A 7,869-nucleotide genomic window follows, 5' to 3' on the forward strand; every position below is an offset into this window, starting at 1 on the left:
CTCTATTTCAAATTAAAATCTCCTCGCTTTTAGTTATAGACGGGGTCCGTAGGTGGGGACTCAAGGGTGGTAATTTCACCGTGATAGCTTATTAACAACGGTGGATGGGCTTGGTCAACCCTAACCAGCGGCTCCAGAGGAGTCGCTGTTGTGACTAATGAGTTATTAATAAATATTAAATCCAATACATTTCCATACGAATTCCGGACACGGTAAATTTGTTGTAGATTACAATCTGAACCAAGGTTTAGTATGGCTTGAGCCTTTCGTCGAACGTTCGGGTGACAATTGATTGTGGAGTGGGTAGACCAGTTTATACCAGGAACATTAATGATATAGTTGTATTATTTAGTATAATAATACAATGATATAGTTGTATTATTTAGTATAGTAAAATAATAATACAATGATATAGTTGTATTATTTAGAATAGTTAAATAATAATACAATGATATAGTTGTATTATTTAGTATAGTAAAATAATAATACAATGATATAGTTGTATTATTTAGTATAGTAAAATAATAATACAATGATATAGTTGTATTATTTAGTATAGTAAAATAATAATGCAATGATGTAATAGAATAACAAAATAATACAATGATATAATAACAGAGTAATATAATAATACAATGATATAATAGTAGAATAAAACAATTGCAATATAATATTATAGTAGAATAAAACAATTGCAATATAATATTATAGTATAAGAAATGAATAACAGCATAATAAAAGAATAATAGCATAATAAAAGAATAATAGCATAATAAAAGAATAATATCATAATATAGTAATATAAAAGCTTGAACGCATATCGGTATGAATTTCAGAGATTTTAATTATAAAGTGATAGTTGAAAGTTTTTCGCCGCAACCTTAATTTTAGTAAAATACGTCGCAGAAACGTTTAAAATACGTGAATATAAAGTTTCATTGCTTTTAGTATCGTAGTTAATTTGGAATAATTAAAATAAACAAATGTTGGGCTTGAATTTAGGGGGCTTTCGTGACGTCACCAAAACTGAGCTCTCTCATTGCCCGAAATCGGCTAGGTTCAACCAGGCTTCCAAAACAGAGAGCTTTAGGTTACAAAAAATTATAGATTTGGTGCCTTAAAGGGAGTATAAAGTTTTGTTTTAAGGGTGGATCACCTAATTTCCCTTTTTTGCCACTTGTGGCACTTCAGTATACATTATGAGGGAAAGCTGCGAAAAATAGGGGTTGCCGGTGGGTAAAAAAAGCACCTACAGTAGTACTGCATTATGATTACGTTTTTTTCAGTCAGGCCGGTTTACTTAAAAAAATGGCTGCTAAGTTATTGCAACAATCACGCTGTCGAGCAAAGAAAAATTCGCTTAATTTCGATCAAATTAAAGATAGAAAAAACGGTTAGTTAAAGAAAAAAATGCCACGCGAATAAACCTTTTAGGTTCATTTAGCTCATTTCAAAGACAAAAGGAGGGATTCATATTGTCTAAGCAACAAGGTATGCCTCAAAGGCTTATAAACAATGGCAAGAGTTGCACTCCTTGGAATTCCAAATTTTTGGAACTTTTACTGGACACACACAATAAAAATTGCTCAGATTGCAATTGTTTTTTAAATGAAGATCTTTCGGTTTTAGAAGATAATAAGTAAGATTTGTAACTATTCATTTTACGAAATATAACTATGTATTTTATTTTCATTCTAATTTTACAGTGTCACGTTTATCAATCTGGTGGATAATGATATGCCTGAGCCTAGTTTTTCGCACAACCGAATGCTGAGTAAATTAAATACATATCAGATTGTTTTACTGCTACTTTATCTATTTTTAACGTTTCACAGTCTTATGGTAACGGCTGCAGCAGAAACTTCGGGAGGTGTTTCGCTTGATTTTAATATAAATATCATGTAAGTAAATTTATTTTTCTCAATTGCAACAAATGAATTGGCTAGTTTTATATGATGTTCCGTCTGTTATTTCAGTTCTGCAGAAGAGTCAAACCCAACAACTGTAAGAAAGGATATGACTAGCCTTGTTCGTCAATCTACCCCGCTTCAGTCCAGAAATGTAAATAAAACATTACCTGCATTCAATTTACCACCTACACCAGAGTGCCTTAAGAATTTAAATTGTACATTGTGAGTATCACATTTGAATCAAAATTTAGTTTCAGAATTTAATCTGGTTTTGAATTATTTCTAGTGCCACTGCTGGAAGCTCCCCAGCCCATCTAACTTGCTCCTTCGAAGAAAATGAATCCTCAACTCTAAATAATATCAATTCAATAGAAAAACAAATTGTCCAAGGCAATGAAAAGTTATTTTTAGTTTGCCTTACTGACTTATTAAATTTGTTTAAAGAAGCGAAAGGAAATCAATGTAGAGTTGAACAATGTATTGGTATTGTAAATGTTACTAGTACGAAGAAAGGTGCATATTTTTCATTGTATTGGAGATGCACGTATGGCCATAAAGGGTCATGGGGCAATGATCCAAAGATAAATTTAAAAATGGCCTCAGCTATTTTACTGACTGGAAATTCCTATGCCAAGGTATTATTTTTCTAGTAGACTATACCAATATTCATTTCATTAAAATGATAGAAAATTGTTTTAATATTTCTTCACTTTGCGAGCTTTTTCATGTTGGCTTTTTTAGTCGTACGTTTTACCAAAAGACTGTCAAAGAAAAATGTCTTTCCCCCAACATCCGATATTGGGATGCCGAAGTAGTAAGTTAAACAACAAAACCTTGGAAATTCAGTTGCGTAGCCAGACATTTTTCAAGGGGGGGATAAAATAAAGAAAATTATACTGAGAGAAGGAAAGGGGGTTAAATTTTAGTGCAGTGGAAGGGAGACCCAAGGGGGGGGGTGAACGTTGAACCCCCCCCCCCCCCCAATTTTTTTTTGAGAAAACCGATTATTTTTCGTTATAGGTTTCCATTTTGTCAAAACTGGATAAACCGCTTGTATAAGCAGTCGACGGTCGAAATGATTCTCCGGGATGGTGTTCTCAGTACTGTTCCGTAACTGGGATGATTGAATATTCTACTAAAATCTGTCATGTAGAATTTGTGGACAAAAGGCAAACGAATAACTCTAGTGTGGAAATGGAACCGTATGGTTTCCGAAAAATGTTGACCAGTCTGGGAGAGAAAGTCCAAGTAAAAGAAGTTGTAACGGATGGTCACAAAAAAATTGCATCACTTTTGAGTAAGTAAAACCTTTCCATATGGGCAAGAATGGATCGACGGACAATTCAATATTCTTAGGTGTCCACAAAATACTCCGTTTTGAATACTGCGTGCGGAACTTGTACTGTATATGATTGTCCGTTCTTATCCACTTCGATCTGTTCCTGATATGATATACCTACAACAGTCCCTTCATTTAACAAAATAATTTTTTTTTTAACTTTTTTAGAGACTCATCATAAGGACATAGTTTACCAGTGTGATGTATGGCATGTATGATTTGTATATAAGCTTACCAATTTTACCGCCACGGCCTTTTGATCTACTCCCAGCTTTCGAATGACTAATGGTACCACTCTCACAACTTTCTTGAACACCTTGAGATGTTATATTTTCACTCAGTGTATCCTGAAAATTTGCAGAAATATCATTTGGAAAAACATCACCGCCACTTTGTTGAAAGACATTCAATAATTGATCTTCAATAGGACCTATAATTAAAAAAAAATAATGAGAGCTCATATCAAAGCTAGACATTATATTGCTGTAAATGTATTACCTTTTCTAGGTTCGTCATTTGCCATTGAAAGCTTTGAGAAAACAGGCCTAACGTTATAAGGCCTTGCCACGTTTTCTTCCAAATCGCTATGTTCTTCTTTATTGGAACATTTTATTTTGAAAGTGCCACAACCACAACTCTTCTCACATTTTATATTATTTGCTTTACAAACGCAAAAATGTCTACTGGATAAATTTGAACAATTGTTTTTGCAAACGCATCTAGTCATATTTACAAAGAACGACCACAAAAAGTTTCGGAAACGGTCAGTCCACGGTCGCGCCGAGGGTTTAGAAAAATGAAAAAAAAAATCAGGAGATTTTAGGAGGAGATTTCCTCCAACTGTAGTAACCTAGTTACCCTAGTAGCATTATAGTTCCCTCTACCATTCTGCAGAAATTCGTTGGGCCAGTGGGGAGGGTAAGAACCAAAAAAATATTTCCCCCAATTTTTGAATTTCTTTATACTCCCTTTAAACGAAATATCTCCTTTCGAACAATGAAATCCTATTACCGTAGTTCCTCTCCGTTTCGCGCGCTGAGAATTCCTCCTCTCTTAAAAACTAGGGTTCGAAAAATGGCTTTAAGAGTGAAGCGAATATATTTTATTGAGATTTATCTGGGAACGGATCGGACGATTCAGATGTTATAGACGAAGATTAGAAAGCGATTCAGAAGAAGACGAAGACGACAATATGGATCTTGGTCGAGCGACCTTGGCAGCAGTGTTGGGCACCGCTCATCTCATTGAGAGCGGATTTGTTATTATGAGCGAAAATGAGCGGTAAAATATCTTTTTAAAAGAGCGCAAAACAATAATGAGAGGAGCGCCAATTTTACCGCTCAAAAAAAGAGCGGAAAGAGAGGAGCAAAATCTTTACCGCTCAAAAAAGAGCTGAAAGAGAGGAGCGAAAATTTTAACGCTCAAAAAATAGCGGAAAGAGAGGAGCTAAAATTATACCGCTCAAAAAAAGAGTGGAAAGAGAGGAGCGAAAATGTTACCGCTCAAAAAATAAAACACGTGAGCGTGAGCGGCTCTTTGACGAAAATGCCCAACACTGCTGGGCAGTGCCGGATTTACGTATGTGCTAAGTGTGCTGCAGCACAGGGCTTCACGATTTGAAGGCGTCTCGCCGGGGCTGCGTTTCCGAAAGGTTTTACAACAAATAATAGAGCCTACAAAACGTTTTTAGTAATTGCCATCAATTACACGGGACTGCGTGTTTTTCTTCTCCTGAAGTTAGTTCATAGCCTGGCTGCTACTTATTGGTCTTCATTGTACTGGCCACATAAATTAAATCGTCACTTACGGATGAATCGCTTTCCTGGTTTTCCCTTTTTCTTCTACGATTTACCGAAATTTAAATGCCGTTTATGCGCGCGACACAACTGTTACAAGTCTTGGACGGACAGCCTTATCGATATGCATTTTTTACACAAAACGTGTCGGGTAATTTTCACACGCAATTTAAATGAACGATATTCGAAGAAAAATAAAAGTATTTCATATTATGATTGTCAGTTTAAATATCAACTTATTTTACTTTTACAACATCAGTTTGCCCTTGAAAATTAAGTAATTTAAAAATGTGCCCCACCTTGACCCCACCTAACATTTAAGGCTGGTGACAGTGCTGTTCACAACTATAGACGCCACACGGCCACGATTAAAATTAATTAACGTATTTAAACACCAAAATAGCAATTAAAAAATACAATAATTGACCAAATCATAAGTCTTTCTAATCGTTTTTGTCGTCATTAGTAGTTGTTACAGTTCTACCTCGCACTCTGAAGTAGGACTGATAAGTACATACATTTAGAAGGTGGACAATACTAATTTTGTTTTATATATGCTATTGTGAATTTTTTTAGGCTTATTCCGGGTTTCCCGATTTATGCGTAATGCGAGTGTTCAACTAATAAATAACTGATTACCCTGAAACTGCTTATTTGATAAAAAAAGCTATAAAGTTTCCATTTTTTTTAATTAATTATATTTATTTTTTTAAACAAATAATTATATTTTAAATAATCAGTGTTTAACTTGAAGCAACAACGTCTTCTCTCACAAATTGGCGTAGTGAAAGTAATCACAGTAGTACAGTACATACGTTTTATAACGATAGTCTCTACCTTTCTATATACATGTAATTGAGTTTTTTATATATTTGTATCATAAACGTATGTTAGAACTCAGATCCTACAAACATCGTAACATTAATTTAAAAGAGTTACATAAAATGAAGCGACGAAATATTTAGAGGAAAATTCCAGATTTGGTTTTAGCTCTTATGCATTTAAAATTATTAGCAGAAAATTAAAATTTATGAGAGCCGCCATTTTTATATAACGTGGGCTCTCAGGTCGCAGCATTCTGATTATATCTCGTTCCCAGCTGTAAGAATCTTACTGTACAGCAGAATTAATTCTACAGATAACCAATAGAGAAGCTAGGTTTACCCCACATGAGCAAAATAGTAAAATGCTTGGTTTGTTTTGAATGTTTACCTCTGTGTTTGTTCACATAAACAGTGTATTTTAGTTATGGCAGCCTGGAAGGGTGACTTAATCCTTATGATTTGCAAGCTTTATATACCGATTCAGAATAAAAAATGATGAAAAATAAGGCAATTCTGGAAGATAATGGACAAAACATAGGTATATAAAATATTTTTAACATCGAGGAAGTAAAAACTGACTGCCAATGTGAAAAATGTGTACCATTGTGGTTAGACCTTGGCAATAACGACATCAGTATGGAAAATTTAAAACCGTATCTTACTCATCAAGACATAAGAGGTGGTATTATCGGTTGTAAACGTATTAACAGAATAAATTTGTTTCTACAGCAGCACATTCCAACAAACCCGTCAACCTGTATTACATTTTTTCAGGGGTTTATGAAGTTGGTTATAGATAGGCTTTCTCTAGAAACTGGCTATTCGCCACCGAAAACTACTGATACGCCCTCTTTATGTGGCAAGCGAAAACAGTAACAGGTCGCGCATTAGCAGACGCTATTTACCGTAGGAGGGACTTTTGAATTAAATTTGAAGAGGGTAAAATTTTCGTGTCAACGTTATGGATAAATCTGAATATATTAAAGGTTAATACGCATTTTAATACTTTTTTACACTTTTTTATTTTTTCATAATGCTATTATTTTAGTGAAATTGCCACTGGCAAGGTTATTCGACTATATTGGAGATAATAGATGCTGTTTAGATGAAGGGAAAAGACTATTTAAAGAACTCTCTAAAGGAGCGATTGAATTTTTTATTACTAAATATTCAGCTGACGGAACGATAGTAGAAGGTAGAGTAATTAAAACTTCAGCACCGTCATAAAGTGAAAATAACCCTTCAAAGGCAAGTAAACTCTGTTTCTCAAGATGAAGCTTAGTAAGTTAATGACACCTATTGCACTTGTAAAGCTGGGTAATTAATTTATGTACATTGCATATCGTAGTATGCTTAAATAATTTACTTAATTTTAACTGCATTTTAGATCATCTGTAACATGCAAGCACTCAATAGCAGGATTTCTTTATACTAACAAATTTGAACAGGTCAATATTGTAGAGACTGGTGTTTCATGCACAACCCAAACACGATCTTGGGGTAAATGCAATGATAATGTTTTAAAGAATTATAAGCCAAAAAAAGTTTTGGACCTTGAGTTTGTGAAAACTGTTAAGAAAATTAAATTCAACACCGAAGTCTTAGATAATTCTGCGACGAGGATTTTTTTTTAATGGACTTTCCGACCTAGCTCTTAAGGATGTTCCGGTTAAGGCAGGAGAATATATTTCAAAAAACGCAACAGTAATACCAGAGTTTGAAGAGGCTGAATGCCGAGATAACGAAAACGAAGTAAACCAAGATTTTATAATGATAATTTTAAATGAAAAAACTTCTGGCATGGAAGATCTTAAAGCATTATTGGTTTCAAAGGTTACAGCACTAGCTAACAAAATAAATAAATGTTACAACAAGGACGCCCTAGAAACGGCAAGAAAGCACATAAACAACGAGTCTCTCGTCCTAGACCTACAAGAATCTAAAATTCGAGGAGCTGGTAATGCAAGCAGTGAATTTCAAATAAAAGCTTCGAGCGTAAA

General features: G+C 34.3%; 1 long non-coding RNA gene across 1 annotated transcript; it reads left to right on the top strand.

Moving 5' to 3' along the window:
* Nucleotides 1-2,685: 2,685 nt before the first annotated feature.
* LOC149949681 (uncharacterized) lies at nucleotides 2,686-3,467 on the top strand. The gene is made up of 2 exons (XR_016479982.1): nucleotides 2,686-3,207; nucleotides 3,418-3,467. It is a non-coding gene; the product is annotated as an uncharacterized LOC149949681 (long non-coding RNA).
* Nucleotides 3,468-7,869: the final 4,402 nt, after the last annotated feature.

This window comes from Leiobunum rupestre, chromosome 3 (assembly GCF_980474605.1).
Source record: "Leiobunum rupestre chromosome 3, qqLeiRupe1.1.hap1, whole genome shotgun sequence".
NCBI lineage: Eukaryota > Metazoa > Arthropoda > Arachnida > Opiliones > Sclerosomatidae > Leiobunum > Leiobunum rupestre.